The sequence below is a fragment of the Pseudophryne corroboree genome, chromosome 9, assembly GCF_028390025.1.
Source record: "Pseudophryne corroboree isolate aPseCor3 chromosome 9, aPseCor3.hap2, whole genome shotgun sequence".
Lineage (NCBI taxonomy): Eukaryota > Metazoa > Chordata > Amphibia > Anura > Myobatrachidae > Pseudophryne > Pseudophryne corroboree.
Genome location: NC_086452.1, coordinates 81,975,164 through 81,991,626, shown reverse-complemented (window position 1 = coordinate 81,991,626; position 16,463 = coordinate 81,975,164). Strand labels below are relative to the sequence as shown.

Genomic DNA, 16,463 nt, shown 5'->3' with positions numbered 1-16,463 from the left:
CGACATGGTCAATAGGTCAACATGTACTAGTTCGATGTGGAAAAAGGTCGACATGAGTTTTTCACTTTTTTTTCTTCATTTTTTGAACTTTTTCATACTTTACGATCCACGTTGACTACAATTGGGAACGGTAAGCGAAGCGAGCCATGCGAGGGGACACGGTGCACCAAAAACAGTAAAAAAACTCATGTTGACCTTTTTCCATGTCAACCTATTGACCATATCGACCTACTGTATGTCGACCAATAGTTGTCGACATAATGACTGTCGACCTAAGTGTGGTCGACATAATGACCCATCCGATGGTTGGACCTCACTTATAAACTGAAGTCTATAAGACATTTGAGTTTACCAGGTTTTAGATAGAGGACCCATACTGTGAAGGGGTGGGAGGCAGGAGCTCCATGGAACCTGAATGGGAAAGCGTGGCCGCAAGCCTTAATAGTACATGTGGGTTAGGGTTAGGCACTGGGAGGGTGAGCCCTAGCTGCCACAACCCAAGTGTTAGCCGCAGCTGACACCTCCTGAGGGTTACCCCTAACCGCCCCCCCCCACCACCACCACCACCACACCCCCCACCCAAGGGTTGGGGGGGTTAGAAATACCACCTCCAATGTCGGCATTTTTAGTGTTGGAAAGTCACGGTCGGTCATGTGACTGCCGACATCTTGGCTGCCGTCCAATCGTATGTATTCCCTCAGTAGTGCTCTGTATAACAGTTTCACTTACCTACATCTTAACTAAAGGTGGTATTATACAGTATTTTGTCTATGTAATGAAGAGTTCCATTGCCAGCTATGAGAGATCTTTCATTTGCTCCAGAAGCTAGTGCAATATGGCCGGTACCACGGATAATAATACATTTAAATACACATACACACAAGATCCTCTGATCTAAAATGAATGTATTTATAAACATGGTATCATTTGCCTATGACATATATTGCACAGTAAGAACAACCGTAACAGGAGTATAGACGCAGCTCCATGTGCATCTCCGTTCGAGGCTGAATGTCATGTGTTCAATTAAGTATTGATATTAAATTACTTAAAATTAGATTTTATATTCTTACAGGAAGCAAATAACATTTACTAGCAAGTCCAGAAATAGAATACCAAGAAACAAGCCGACTATCAGAAACGGAGGCCAGCAGAGAGCTGATATCAGATGCTAGAATAACACAATTTGATAGTGATTATCCGCATGTACTTCCTGTTACAGTAAGACAGAGCATTTCAGAGAGACTAGAGCCTTCTGGGTCAGATAAACACGTGAGACTGGCCTGGATACACCGCTGTTTTATCAAATTCAAAGAAACAACAAAATAAAAATAACTTTTTTAGTGCATTGACCTTTACATACACAATAACTGCTGAAATTCAACTAGAATCAAGTCCACAGTTCCCAACTGTCTCAGAACTGCAGGAACAATACACATACTCCGTTAACATTTCAATTGATCTAAAGTACTGATAGCTTCATCAATTGCAATTATTTTGCCGTTTTCTGGTGGGGGGGTCGGTATTCCAACTGCCGGGATCCTGAAGACCAGGATCCTGACCGGTTCCCATGCCAACCAATTAGCTCCTAACTCATTTTTCAAACATAGCCTGTAACATGGCGGTTAAAAGCTGGTTGGTTGGTACTTTATCTCTCTCCATTTTATCTGTATCCAAGCTTAGATAAATCTCCCCCTATATCGTAACCTCCCAACTTTTATGAATCAGGAAGTGGGACTTCTGCGTGGCAAAGCTGCGACTGGTGGAAAAGGGGTGTGGCTTCAGAGAGAAAGGGCGTGGCTTCACATACAGGGATGTGGCTTTGTGGTAATGCTGATATCACGAGCCCCCCCCCCATTTTCTGTCACTGTGGGGCATGGCCAGCGCTCTGTGAGCTGCTGGCATGCCCTCAGCCCCCAGTCCCCCTGTCTCTGTGAATAGACGCAGAGCAGCAAGTGAAAGGCAGCCTCCCAACTGCCCCCCCCCCCCCAATCGTGGGACACTGCTGTCCACGGATGGGACAGCGGGACAGTCCCCCAAAATTTGGACCGTCCTGTGAAAATCGGGACAGTTGGGCTATATCATACCCTCCAACTGTACTTTTACCTTTTTTTATGGTCTGTACCGATTTTTGACATTCCAAACTTCCATTGAAAATATAGAAAAGGCCTTTACACGTGGCCACGCCCCTTTTCCTAAGTTGTACCGATGTTTATGTGTAAAATGTTGGAGGGTATGCTATATCATACCGCCAAACTTTTTGTAGGGCCTAATTAGGTCAGCAAAAGGGGGCATGGCTTCACAGGAATGCCCTGATCGTGAGCCACGCCTCCCGTTTTCATCACTATGGGGGCATGTCCAGCACTCTCTGAGCTGCTGTCATGCCCAAAGCCACTCTGCTAAGCAGAAAGGTGAGTGACACTGAGCCTCCCAACTTCCCCCATCCTCACTGCAGGAAACTGCGGCCTGCGGATGGGACAGCGGGACAATCCTAAAAAAACTGCACTGTCCCGCAAAAATCAGGACAGTTGGAAGGCATGCTATATGCCCAAACAGAGCGAAAATAGTTCAGTCTGAGTACATGAATATAGAGCTCAATACACTGGGAATGCACCTGCCCTAGAATAAGCACCTTGCTGTAGTATTGCCCTTTCACACCACTCACATGACACACATGCAGAGAAGCGCCTGTGCACACCCATAATCTGACCTTTTTCAGATTACAGGAAATGCTGTAGATATGGATCACAAAGCACAGCTGTAACCTAGAGACTGCCATCCAATAACTCAGATCTATGAAGCTTTACAACCTCTGGACACTATTTTGCATCTCCCTCCCCATTACAGAGGGGAAACCTCTCCCTCACTAGACAGCTTTGTAAATGTCAGCTCTCCGCAGAAGGAAGAGGTAGTCAGCATGCTGCTGCCGGACACAGTAATTACCACCTCACACCTCATAGCCCAGCATTAGTATATAAATTAGAGATGAGCGCCTGAAATTTTTCGGGTTTTGTGTTTTGGTTTTGGGTTCGGTTCCGCGGCCGTGTTTTGGGTTCGAACGCGTTTTGGCAAAACCTCACCGAATTTTTTTTGTCGGATTCGGGTGTGTTTTGGATTCGGGTGTTTTTTTCAAAAAACACTAAAAAACAGCTTAAATCATAGAATTTGGGGGTCATTTTGATCCCAAAGTATTATTAACCTCAAAAACCATAATTTACACTCATTTTCAGTCTATTCTGAATACCTCACACCTCACAATATTATTTTTAGTCCTAAAATTTGCACCGAGGTCGCTGTGTGAGTAAGATAAGCGACCCTAGTGGCCGACACAAACACCGGGCCCATCTAGGAGTGGCACTGCAGTGTCACGCAGGATGTCCCTTCCAAAAAACCCTCCCCAAACAGCACATGACGCAAAGAAAAAAAGAGGCGCAATGAGGTAGCTGTGTGAGTAAGATTAGCGACCCTAGTGGCCGACACAAACACCGGGCCCATCTAGGAGTGGCACTGCAGTGTCACGCAGGATGTCCCTTCCAAAAAACCCTCCCCAAACAGCACATGACGCAAAGAAAAAAAGAGGCGCAATGAGGTAGCTGACTGTGTGAGTAAGATTAGCGACCCTAGTGGCCGACACAAACACCGGGCCCATCTAGGAGTGGCACTGCAGTGTCACGCAGGATGTCCCTTCCAAAAAACCCTCCCCAATCAGCACATGATGCAAAGAAAAAGAAAAGAAAAAAGAGGTGCAAGATGGAATTGTCCTTGGGCCCTCCCACCCACCCTTATGTTGTATAAACAAAACAGGACATGCACACTTTAACCAACCCATCATTTCAGTGACAGGGTCTGCCACACGACTGTGACTGATATGACGGGTTGGTTTGGACCCCCCCCCAAAAAAGAAGCAATTAATCTCTCCTTGCACAAACTGGCTCTACAGAGGCAAGATGTCCACCTCATCGTCACCCTCCGATATATCACCGTGTACATCCCCCTCCTCGCAGATTATCAATTCGTCCCCACTGGAATCCACCATCTCAGCTCCCTGTGTACTTTGTGGAGGCAATTGCTGCTGGTCAATGTCTCCGCGGAGGAATTGATTATAATTCATTTTAATGAACATCATCTTCTCCACATTTTCTGGATGTAACCTCGTACGCCGATTGCTGACAAGGTGAGCGGCGGCACTAAACACTCTTTCGGAGTACACACTTGTGGGAGGGCAACTTAGGTAGAATAAAGCCAGTTTGTGCAAGGGCCTCCAAATTGCCTCTTTTTCCTGCCAGTATAAGTACGGACTGTGTGACGTGCCTACTTGGATGCGGTCACTCATATAATCCTCCACCATTCTATCAATGTTGAGAGAATCATATGCAGTGACAGTAGACGACATGTCCGTAATCGTTGTCAGGTCCTTCAGTCCGGACCAGATGTCAGCATCAGCAGTCGCTCCAGACTGCCCTGCATCACCGCCAGCGGGTGGGCTCGGAATTCTGAGCCTTTTCCTCGCACCCCCAGTTGCGGGAGAATGTGAAGGAGGAGATGTTGACAGGTCGCGTTCCGCTTGACTTGACAATTTTGTCACCAGCAGGTCTTTCAACCCCAGCAGACCTGTGTCTGCCGGAAAGAGAGATCCAAGGTAGGCTTTAAATCTAGGATCGAGCACGGTGGCCAAAATGTAGTGCTCTGATTTCAACAGATTGACCACCCGTGAATCCTTGTTAAGCGAATTAAGGGCTGCATCCACAAGTCCCACATGCCTAGCGGAATCGCTCCCTTTTAGCTCCTTCTTCAATGCCTCCAGCTTCTTCTGCAAAAGCCTGATGAGGGGAATGACCTGACTCAGGCTGGCAGTGTCTGAACTGACTTCACGTGTGGCAAGTTCAAAGGGCATCAGAACCTTGCACAACGTTGAAATCATTCTCCACTGCACTTGAGACAGGTGCATTCCACCTACTATATCGTGCTCAATTGTATAGGCTTGAATGGCCTTTTGCTGCTCCTCCAACCTCTGAAGCATATAGAGGGTTGAATTCCACCTCGTTACCACTTCTTGCTTCAGATGATGGCAGGGCAGGTTCAGTAGTTTTTGGTGGTGCTCCAGTCTTCTGTACGTGGTGCCTGTACGCCGAAAGTGTCCCGCAATTTTTCTGGCCACCGACAGCATCTCTTGCACGCCCCTGTCGTTTTTTAAAAAATTCTGCACCACCAAATTCAAGGTATGTGCAAAACATGGGACGTGCTGGAATTTGCCCATATTTAATGCACACACAATATTGCTGGCGTTGTCCGATGCCACAAATCCACAGGAGAGTCCAATTGGGGTAAGCCATTCCGCGATGATCTTCCTCAGTTGCCGTAAGAGGTTTTCAGCTGTGTGCGTATTCTGGAAAGCGGTGATACAAAGCGTAGCCTGCCTAGGAAAGAGTTGGCGTTTGCGAGATGCTGCTACTGGTGCCGCCGCTGCTGTTCTTGCGGCGGGAGTCCATACATCTACCCAGTGGGCTGTCACAGTCATATAGTCCTGACCCTGCCCTGCTCCACTTGTCCACATGTCCGTGGTTAAGTGGACATTGGGTACAACTGCATTTTTTAGGACACTGGTGAGTCTTTTTCTGACGTCCGTGTACATTCTCGGTATCGCCTGCCTAGAGAAGTGGAACCTAGATGGTATTTGGTAACGGGGGCACACTGCCTCAATAAATTGTCTAGTTCCCTGTGAACTAACGGCGGATACCGGACGCACGTCTAACACCAACATAGTTGTCAAGGACTCAGTTATCCGCTTTGCAGTAGGATGACTGCTGTGATATTTCATCTTCCTCGCAAAGGACTGTTGAACAGTCAATTGCTTACTGGAAGTAGTACAAGTGGGCTTACGACTTCCCCTCTGGGATGACCATCGACTCCCAGCGGCAACAACAGCAGCGCCAGCAGCAGTAGGCGTTACACGCAAGGATGCATCGGAGGAATCCCAGGCAGGAGAGGACTCGTCAGAATTGCCAGTGACATGGCCTGCAGGACTATTGGCATTCCTGGGGAAGGAGGAAATTGACACTGAGGGAGTTGGTGGGGTGGTTTGCGTGAGCTTGGTTACAAGAGGAAGGGATTTACTGGTCAGTGGACTGCTTCCGCTGTCACCCAAAGTTTTTGAACTTGTCACTGACTTATTATGAATGCGCTGCAGGTGACGTATAAGGGAGGATGTTCCGAGGTGGTTAACGTCCTTACCCCTACTTATTACAGCTTGACAAAGGGAACACACGGCTTGACACCTGTTGTCCGCATTTCTGGTGAAATACCTCCACACCGAAGAGCTGATTTTTTTGGTATTTTCACCTGGCATGTCAACGGCCATATTCCTCCCACGGACAACAGGTGTCTCCCCGGGTGCCTGACTTAAACAAACCACCTCACCATCAGAATCCTCCTGGTCAATTTCCTCCCCAGCGCCAGCAACACCCATATCCTCCTCATCCTGGTGTACTTCAACACTGACATCTTCAATCTGACTATCAGGAACTGGACTGCGGGTGCTCCTTCCAGCACTTGCAGGGGGCGTGCAAATGGTGGAAGGCGCATGCTCTTCACGTCCAGTGTTGGGAAGGTCAGGCATCGCAACCGACACAATTGGACTCTCCTTGTGGATTTGGGATTTCAAAGAACGCACAGTTCTTTGCGGTGCTTTTGCCAGCTTGAGTCTTTTCAGTTTTCTAGCGAGAGACTGAGTGCTTCCATCCTCATGTGAAGCTGAACCACTAGCCATGAACATAGGCCAGGGCCTCAGCCGTTCCTTGCCACTCCGTGTGGTAAATGGCATATTGGCAAGTTTACGCTTCTCCTCCGACAATTTTATTTTAGGTTTTGGAGTCCTTTTTTTACTGATATTTGGTGTTTTGGTTTTGACATGCTCTGTACTATGCCATTGGGCATCGGCCTTGGCAGACGACGTTGCTGGCATTTCATCGTCTCGGCCATGACTAGTGGCAGCAGCTTCAGCACGAGGTGGAAGTGGATCTTGATCTTTCCCTAATTTTGGAACCTCAACATTTTTGTTCTCCATATTTTAATAGGCACAACTAAAAGGCACCTCAGGTAAACAATGGAGATGGATGGATTGGATACTAGTATACAATTATGGACGGGCTGCCGAGTGCCGACACAGAGGTAGCCACAGCCGTGAACTACCGCACTGTACTGTGTCTGCTGCTAATATATAGACTGGTTGATAAAGAGATAGTATACTCGTAACTAGTATGTATGTATAAAGAAAGAAAAAAAAACCACGGTTAGGTGGTATATACAATTATGGACGGGCTGCCGAGTGCCGACACAGAGGTAGCCACAGCCGTGAACTACCGCACTGTACTGTGTCTGCTGCTAATATATAGACTGGTTGATAAAGAGATAGTATACTCGTAACTAGTATGTATGTATAAAGAAAGAAAAAAAAACCACGGTTAGGTGGTATATACAATTATGGACGGGCTGCCGAGTGCCGACACAGAGGTAGCCACAGCCGTGAACTACCGCACTGTACTGTGTCTGCTGCTAATATATAGACTGGTTGATAAAGAGATAGTATACTCGTAACTAGTATGTATGTATAAAGAAAGAAAAAAAAACCACGGTTAGGTGGTATATACAATTATGGACGGGCTGCCGAGTGCCGACACAGAGGTAGCCACAGCCGTGAACTACCGCACTGTACTGTGTCTGCTGCTAATATATAGACTGGTTGATAAAGAGATAGTATACTCGTAACTAGTATGTATGTATAAAGAAAGAAAAAAAAAACCACGGTTAGGTGGTATATACAATTATGGACGGGCTGCCGAGTGCCGACACAGAGGTAGCCACAGCCGTGAACTACCGCACTGTACTGTGTCTGCTGCTAATATATAGACTGGTTGATAAAGAGATAGTATACTCGTAACTAGTATGTATGTATAAAGAAAGAAAAAAAAACCACGGTTAGGTGGTATATACAATTATGGACGGGCTGCCGAGTGCCGACACAGAGGTAGCCACAGCCGTGAACTACCGCACTGTACTGTGTCTGCTGCTAATATATAGACTGGTTGATAAAGAGATAGTATACTCGTAACTAGTATGTATGTATAAAGAAAGAAAAAAAAACCACGGTTAGGTGGTATATACAATTATGGACGGGCTGCCGAGTGCCGACACAGAGGTAGCCACAGCCGTGAACTACCGCACTGTACTGTGTCTGCTGCTAATATATAGACTGGTTGATAAAGAGATAGTATACTCGTAACTAGTATGTATGTATAAAGAAAGAAAAAAAAACCACGGTTAGGTGGTATATACAATTATGGACGGGCTGCCGAGTGCCGACACAGAGGTAGCCACAGCCGTGAACTACCGCACTGTACTGTGTCTGCTGCTAATATAGACTGGTTGATAAAGAGATAGTATACTACTACTAATATTATATATACTGGTGGTCAGGTCACTGGTCACTAGTCACACTGGCAGTGGCACTCCTGCAGCAAAAGTGTGCACTGTTTTAATATAATATTATGTACTCCTGGCTCCTGCTATAACCTATAACTGGCACTGCAGTAGTGCTTCCCAGTCTCCCCCACAATTATAAGCTGTGTGAGCTGAGCAGTCAGACAGATATATAATATATATAGATGATGCAGCACACTGGCCTGAGCCTGAGCAGTGCACACAGATATGGTATGTGACTGACTGAGTCACTGTGTGTATCGCTTTTTTCAGGCAGAGAACGGATATATTAAATAAACTGCACTGTGTGTCTGGTGGTCACTCACTATATAATATATTATGTACTCCTGGCTCCTGCTATAACCTATAACTGGCACTGCAGTAGTGCTCCCCAGTCTCCCCCACAATTATAAGCTGTGTGAGCTGAGCAGTCAGACAGATATATATAATATTATATATAGATAATAGATGATGCAGCACACTGGCCTGAGCCTGAGCAGTGCACACAGATATGGTATGTGACTGAGTCACTGTGTGCTGTGTATCGCTTTTTTCAGGCAGAGAACGGATTATAAATAAAACTGGTGGTCACTATCAGCAAAACTCTGCACTGTACTGAGTACTCCTAATGCTCCCCAAAATTAGTAAATCAAGTGTCTCTCTAATCTATTCTAAACGGAGAGGACGCCAGCCACGTCCTCTCCCTATCAATCTCAATGCACGTGTGAAAATGGCGGCGACGCGCGGCTCCTTATATAGAATCCGAGTCTCGCGATAGAATCCGAGCCTCGCGAGAATCCGACAGCGTCATGATGACGTTCGGGCGCGCTCGGGTTAACCGAGCAAGGCGGGAAGATCCGAGTCGCTCGGACCCGTGAAAAAAAACATGAAGTTCTGGCGGGTTCGGATTCAGAGAAACCGAACCCGCTCATCTCTAATATAAATACTTCCAAATCTTCTGTCTGTCCTTCTGGCCATTTTAGCAGTAAACAAACATGTACATAATATTTGCCAGCCCACAGAAGCACCAATAAGAAGGGGTCTAGTACTGAGTACCTGGGCCAAGTCGTTTCTAGGCCCAGCGGGAGCCAAAGAAGTCATATATGGGCAGCAAAGCCCCCTTGTGCATACTTTTGACTCTCCGAGTACCCTGACAGCCAGATGCAGGGGCCGTGGGGCAGGTACAGTACACTGTCAATGGAAGCTATATCATTGGCCTGTTTCTGAAGTCTGGGCATGTCAGGCGTGTCATATACTTAAAAATGTAATATAAATAAGGATGCAGTACCGCTTATAACCACCACATGGCAGTATGGAGTGTGGCAATCCATTTAATACATGTTTATTGCTACAGGAAAATGTGAAATGGGATTTGAGGAAAAGCTAGAGTGAAATGACACCCATGAGCAGCTTTGCATCAGTGGGGCTGATGCATAGGGAGATCTTCGGTATTTTGTATGATGTAACATATGAATATTTGCTCTATACATGTTCAAAAATACCGGCCACGCACATAAGCGGCTATACAAGTTTGCTTGTCTCTGACAGCCTGACAGGACCACTTGAGACCGGAAAGGCAGTATGTGGGAGGGAAGGGATGTTCTACCATAAGCCAAGTAGAGTAAGGACACATCATTGCAAGCAGATGCAAATGCCTGTTAAAGGTTTAAAGCCTGAGCTTCTGGTAATAGGAGGGTGAAATTGCACAGTGATGAAGATGACTGTTACCAGCAATAGCGAACTATCTGTAATTGGCTGACTGCAAATGTACCACTCACACTGATATTGTGGCATAACTATACATTATTCTCCCCCCAGCCAAAAAATGTTTCTGGCATCGGCATCAATTGGAATCCCGACGCTGGAATCCTGACCGCCGACATCCCAAACGTAAGTATGTCAGGCTCTCCTACATTTTACCCGCGGTGGTGAGGGGTGGTTTAGGTTAAGCTGCAGGGGGAGGGTTAGGGCTAGGCTGTGGGAAAGGGAGGATTAGGCTGCGGGTGGGAGGGGGGGGGGGGAGGGGGTAGGGTTCAACACCCCGGGGAGGGTTAGCTTGTGAGAAAGGGAGGCTTAGGCTGCGGGGATCGCAGTTACTTTCCCAATGGTCGGGATCCCAGCAGTCAAGAGACTGGCGACGGAATCCCGACAGCCGATGAAACCCTGATGGTCTGAAACCTGACAAACGCTCGCTATTTCCACTCGGTTGGTGGGTCCACGCACACACTGAGGGGGAGTATAATAGTGTGGCGATCGAAGCGAGCCACTGGGCCCAAAGCATGGCGAACGCAGCGAGACTGCGAGGGGAGTCGATGCGCTTTTGTCAGGATTCTGGCATCTGTCTCCTGGCCGCTGGGATCCCAAACGTCGGTAAATCATACCGAATCCGGCTGCGGGGAGGAGGGTTAGGTTTAGGCACCACTATGGAGGGTTGGGCTGCGGGGAGAGAAAGATTAGGGTTAGGAAGCGAGAAGGGAAGGTTAGGGGGGAGCGTAAGCATATGTACCCGACCCCTGTTGGGATTCTGAGCATTACACCCATATTAAAGATAAAAACGAGGGTAACAGAACTTTTGCTAAAGTTTTCTTCTGTTAGTATTTTTTTAATGGATAGAAAAATACATAAATCTACTGTAGGATTAAAAGAAACTATTTAAAAAAGGTTATGTCAAGGCTTCTGCTTATTTGATAGCATCTAATTTGACAGTAAAATGCATTTAAGTAAGTGCATAGCTTTTACTATGTGGGAGTAAAGCATTTTTGTGTCTTTGTAGGTGAGAAGGTGTGCTGTTAATTTAATGGTTGGACCTATTTACTAAACTGTAATTGGGGCATTATGGTGTTGCCTATTTAAGGTGAACTGATGGCAGAGCAAATGAGGGGTTGGGTGTGCCACCTGCTAGGACATATTAACAGAGCCACCTGCTGTCCTGACCTGTGCAGTTGTGATGGATTTAGGTGTGCCATCTAGGACATACACACTGTGGTTTATTCATGAAGCAGTAAAAAGTGTGGAGAAGTGAGGCAGTGGAGAAGTTGTCCATGACAGCCAATCAGCATTGAAGTTACATTTATAATTTACAAACTATACAATTATACGGAGCAGCTGATTGGTTGCCATGGGCAACTTCTCTACAGGCTCACTTCTCCATTCTTTTCACTGCTTCATGACTAGACCCTAGTGCTTCCTATGACTGGCCCTGTTTAGGATAGGCAAGCTTAAAGAGGAAACATTAGTCAACCAGGGGTGCAAAAATAGAGTTATACTACTCACTTCAGTAAGTATTACTGTCAGGGATAGTAGATTGGTCCCGGGACCACTGCAGCTTAGCCTCTCTCCACACACCACGCTGCCCGACATCCTCACTCCTCACACACACACTCCGCTCTCACCTCTTTCTGATTGGGCGCCCACTTGCAGCTGACGCCCGCTATAGGCAAAAGGAAGCGTTAATCAGAGTCCATCAACCAATCAGTGCCTGCGCCCCCAAGCCACCGCGGGTATGCGGGGGCTGTTACGCCACTGTGCTGATTTGTATGTCCTTTGCCTTTGTTTGCTTGTTCATATATTATGTTTCCTACAAGTTTTTTTTTCTCCAGTATACAGGATGATCAGGAGTGTGTGCATGGTGCAACTGCCCAGGGAGCAAGGCCCAGGGGGTGCAAAATTGCTGGCACTTTACACATGTATGCGCAAAGTATCGGCCTTTGGTACTTTGCGACATGGACATCCTGTACAACGAAATCTAAATAAGGCCCCATCAGCGGTCTAAAACAATACTTGTTGTTAAATACAGTACCAAACCCCTACATTTTAGGAAACCTGTCTAGCGCTTCTGCCTCCTATTAGTTAAACAGCCCTATCAGTGTTCATAGCAATAAAAGAACGAAGTGATAATAGCCTAATGTTATGTAAATGGTCTAGGGCAGGGGTGGGGAACCACTGGCCCGCGGTCCGTATAAGGCCCGGAAAGCCACTTGATCCGGCCAGGCTCACCTAACCGAGGGAGATGCTGGGTGCCCGCTGAGATTTTGTTACCAGTGGCTGGCCGGCTCCTTCCCCTCAGCAGCAGCCGAAGGCAGGAGCTCACGCCTGAGCTCCGGCTCAGGCAGTGTACGTATGCGGCTGTGCGGCGCTATGGGAGAGACGTCATGACGTCTCTCCCATAGTTCTGAGGAGCGGGCGGCCAGGTGGAGGGCAGCAGTCCAGAAGCATCTTTAATGGGGCATAACAACTGACTGGGGGCATATCTAATGGGGAATAACAACTGACTGGGGACATATCTAATGGGGCATAACAACTGACTTGGGGGCATAACTACTGGGAGCAGGCTAATTTTTAAGTTGATAATTTTGTATGGCCCCCAAAGGATTTTATAAATATCCAAATGGCCCTTGGCAGAAAAAAGGTTCCCCACCCCTAGGGCAATGTAGACACAGTCATTAAGTCAGTAGACACAGTCATTAAGTTTTACCCTGGCCTAGCTGTTTCCATACATGGCTACGCCAAACAGATGTATAGCTACAGGGGTGCGTGTGCAGCATGAAGCCGGAAGCTTCATATAGGATGACAGAAGAACACACTCAGTTTCTATAAATGGTGAAGGACCATTATGGTTTCCCATAGGTGACTGTTCTATGATTCCTACAGTGATTGATGAATATTTCAGGTCTCAACTTAGAGAACAGGGTCACAAACTTTATCAATAATACACACATTTTTTTAAAATACATTTTATTAATTAATTAATTAATTCATACATTCATTCATTCATTTATAATAAGGAACTCCCTAAGCCCCTCTTGTTCTTTCTACTTTTTTTCAAATGAATAAAAAACTTTCAATGGGGCTCAGCAAGGGAAATACTCTTCTCCATTTTCCATGTGGTGTACTGTATTTCCAGTGCCCTACATCTACACCTAGTCAGTGATGGTATCCAGATAACAGATCGGCAATGTATTGGTCAACAGTGAATTGATCAATACCATATGGTCAATATGCATTAGGTTGACAGGTACAAAAGATCAACATATGAAAGGTCAACAGTGCTTATGGTTGACAGGTACAAAGGGTCGACAGATTCAAAAGATCTACATGACAATAGTTGACACAAAAATGGTCGACTTTTTTTGGAAGATTTTACTAGTTTTCCCAATATTTACTGATTTACTATCCAAATGGACATCTACTAGGAATAGTAACCTTGCTGGCAGTGTGGCAAGCAAAGCGGGCCCACAAGGGTACACGTTTGTAGTGTTGGTGGTCACATAACATGGAATATACCAGATTTGGCATTAAAAAAACATAAAAACCTCTGTCTACCATTTTTGTGTTGACAGTTGTTGTGATGACCTTTTCAACATTGTTGACCTTTTTTAACTGTCAACCTAATGCATGTCGACCACATTGTTGACCTATTGTCTGCCTACCTAGACACTGTAGATCTATTATACCATACCCATCAGCAACAAACAGAAAGCCATAGATAGATAGATAGATAGATAGATAGATAGATAGATAGATAGATAGATAGATAGATAGATCATACTTCCCAACCCAACTTTAAAATTATTTTAATTGGGACCTGGCGCACCAGTGCACGGAAAGAGGCGGGACTTGGGTAAAGGAGGAGGGGCCTCATGTAAAGGGGACGGGGGTTCTCTTCCCGACCCCCTATATCGTCACTTTGGGAGCATGCCTAGGTCTCCCTGAGCAGCTTGGCAGCCCCCGGATTACCCCCTGCATCTATTTCGTGATCGACGGCTGCGTTTGCAGAGCAGAGCAGCAGTGATCACAGGCTCTTCTAACCTGCCCCTATGGGCGGGGCAGTATCTGAAAAGCAGGACTGTCCCACTGGAATCGGGACAGTTGGGAGGTATGACATATATATATATATATATATATATATATATATATATATACTACTGTATATGAAACATTTACCAATGCATACCAAAGAAACCTCAAGCACCCTGCTCACTCACTACTCAGGAGCTGACCTTGTACGCCTTACCGAGACCTGTTAAGTTCTATGCTACAGATAAGCAGGTGAACGGGTCATGGTGTCAGAAACACAGGTCTCAGTTATTCAAATATGATTCCTGTTTCTCCACTACAGATGCAGAATATGGCAGGAGAACTGCAGATGACAACTTGATTGGGCTTTCCGAGACTAGTAACCCCTTGCCTGCCAGAGCCTTCCAAAACCCATGCAACATCCTTTTTGATTTATCCAGATTTTTAACACCAAGAAGTTAAATTTCCCAGCACATATCAAAGAAGGGGAGGGGAATATTACACTCCGTGTCATTATTCATGAAGTGCTGAAGGATAGCGCGAATGTCATCCGAGGGACAGGTAAAAGTTTGGTTGCAGATGGCTGCACAGTAAGACATTAAGGAACACAAGACTTGAAGGAAGCAGGCGGTTCATTGACTGCCTGTCACACAACGATGCACAGCTGAAATTCAAATCACATTAAATGGCTTCCAAAATTGCTCATAAAGTTGGGAAAGCAGACCGGACGCGGAGGTATAATTCTAGTGGAGAAAACACCTGACTTCTCCAAGGTTGACATTTCCATCAAGCTTGGCGAATAAAGAGCCTTTTATTGCTCAAGCAACAAGCTGGGTTACTAATAGGAATCTTACGCTCAATGCCACACATTTACCTAACAATAACATAGTCCATGTAAGCAGAGAATTACTTTCTATCTGTCCACATGCGCCTTTCTACAGCCTGCTACAGTTCTCATTAAAAATAGTATGCTTTAGCGACAGATATTCAAGAGATGGTGAATCTCTTTTTTTCAGATTTAAAAGGAGGATGTCATGTTTAATCAAGAGACGTAAAATGTGAGCATCAGAATTTTTTTTATTTATTTTCTATTTATTCAAGATTTTTTTCATGTATTTGTGCAAAGCAAGAAATTCGAGATGGGGCATAGGAGTAAGGGAGACACTTAAGGTTGGATGTTGGGGTTTGTAGGGTATCTTGACCATGCCACTCTATACGATGCAAACTGTAAGACACAGAGAACGTGTATTTTGTAGACCTTTTAAAAGAGAATAGAATAGCAGGAATGGCTGATAAACGGAATGGAGCCCGGCATGTTTTGTTTTTTTCTAATTTAGGATTAGAATCTACAGCAGGCATTCCCAACCACGGTCCTCAAGGCACACCAACAGTGCAGGTTTTAGTGATATCCAGGCTTCAGCACAGGTGACTTAATTAGTAGCTCAGTTATTTTGATTTAACCATCTGTGCTGCAGCCTGGATATCACTAAAACCTGCACTGTTGGTGTGCCTTGAGGACCGTGGTTAGGAATGCCTGATCTACAGGGTATCCGGTCTCTAGGTCGACAAGACTTCGGTCGACAGTGTCTAGGTAGACCACTATTGGTCGACAGTAACTAGGTCGACAGGGTTTCTAGGTCGACAGGTCAAAAGGTCGACACAAGTTTTCATATATATATATATATATATATTTTTTTTACTTATTCATACTTTACGATCCACGTGGACTGCGACTGGGAACAGTAACCTGTGCCGAGCGCAGCGGTAGCGGAGCGCGGTACCTTGCCCGAAGCATGGCGAGCGAAGTGACGGGCATGGGTTGCTGGTCACTGTAAGGTGAATACGACAACAAAAAAGATTAATAAAACTCATGTCGACCTTTTGACCTTTCAATCTAGACCATGTCGACCTTACGCTGACGTGAGTATCCACAGAGCTTCAAGGCTTTGGCCCACTGGTTTTCTATCCACAGATGCAACTGACCTCCTTAGTAATGGCTTACACTTACTTATACCTACCCCATTATACCTACCGCCGTTAGGGTTGCCACCTCATGCATCATCAATTCCTGGAGATGCGCCCCCCCTCCCCACACACCCCAACTTTCATATAGACAAAAAGTCCAGAACAGATTGGTACGCGGTGGCGTCACAAGGGGGGGCGGCCCGCTCCCGAGTGTCACCCGCCGAGGG

At 46.0% G+C, this 16,463-nt stretch overlaps 1 long non-coding RNA gene across 2 annotated transcripts in view; it reads left to right on the top strand.

Annotated features, from left to right (window-relative positions):
* Positions 1-15,634, top strand: part of LOC134956708 (uncharacterized) — a 240,495-nt gene extending 224,861 nt beyond the window's left edge. For both annotated transcript variants that reach the window (XR_010186115.1, XR_010186114.1), the window contains 2 exons: positions 10,294-10,365; positions 14,594-15,634. This is a non-coding gene — a long non-coding RNA (uncharacterized LOC134956708). The remainder of the gene's footprint in view (positions 1-10,293; positions 10,366-14,593) is intronic.
* The last annotated feature ends 829 nt before the right edge of the window (positions 15,635-16,463 follow it).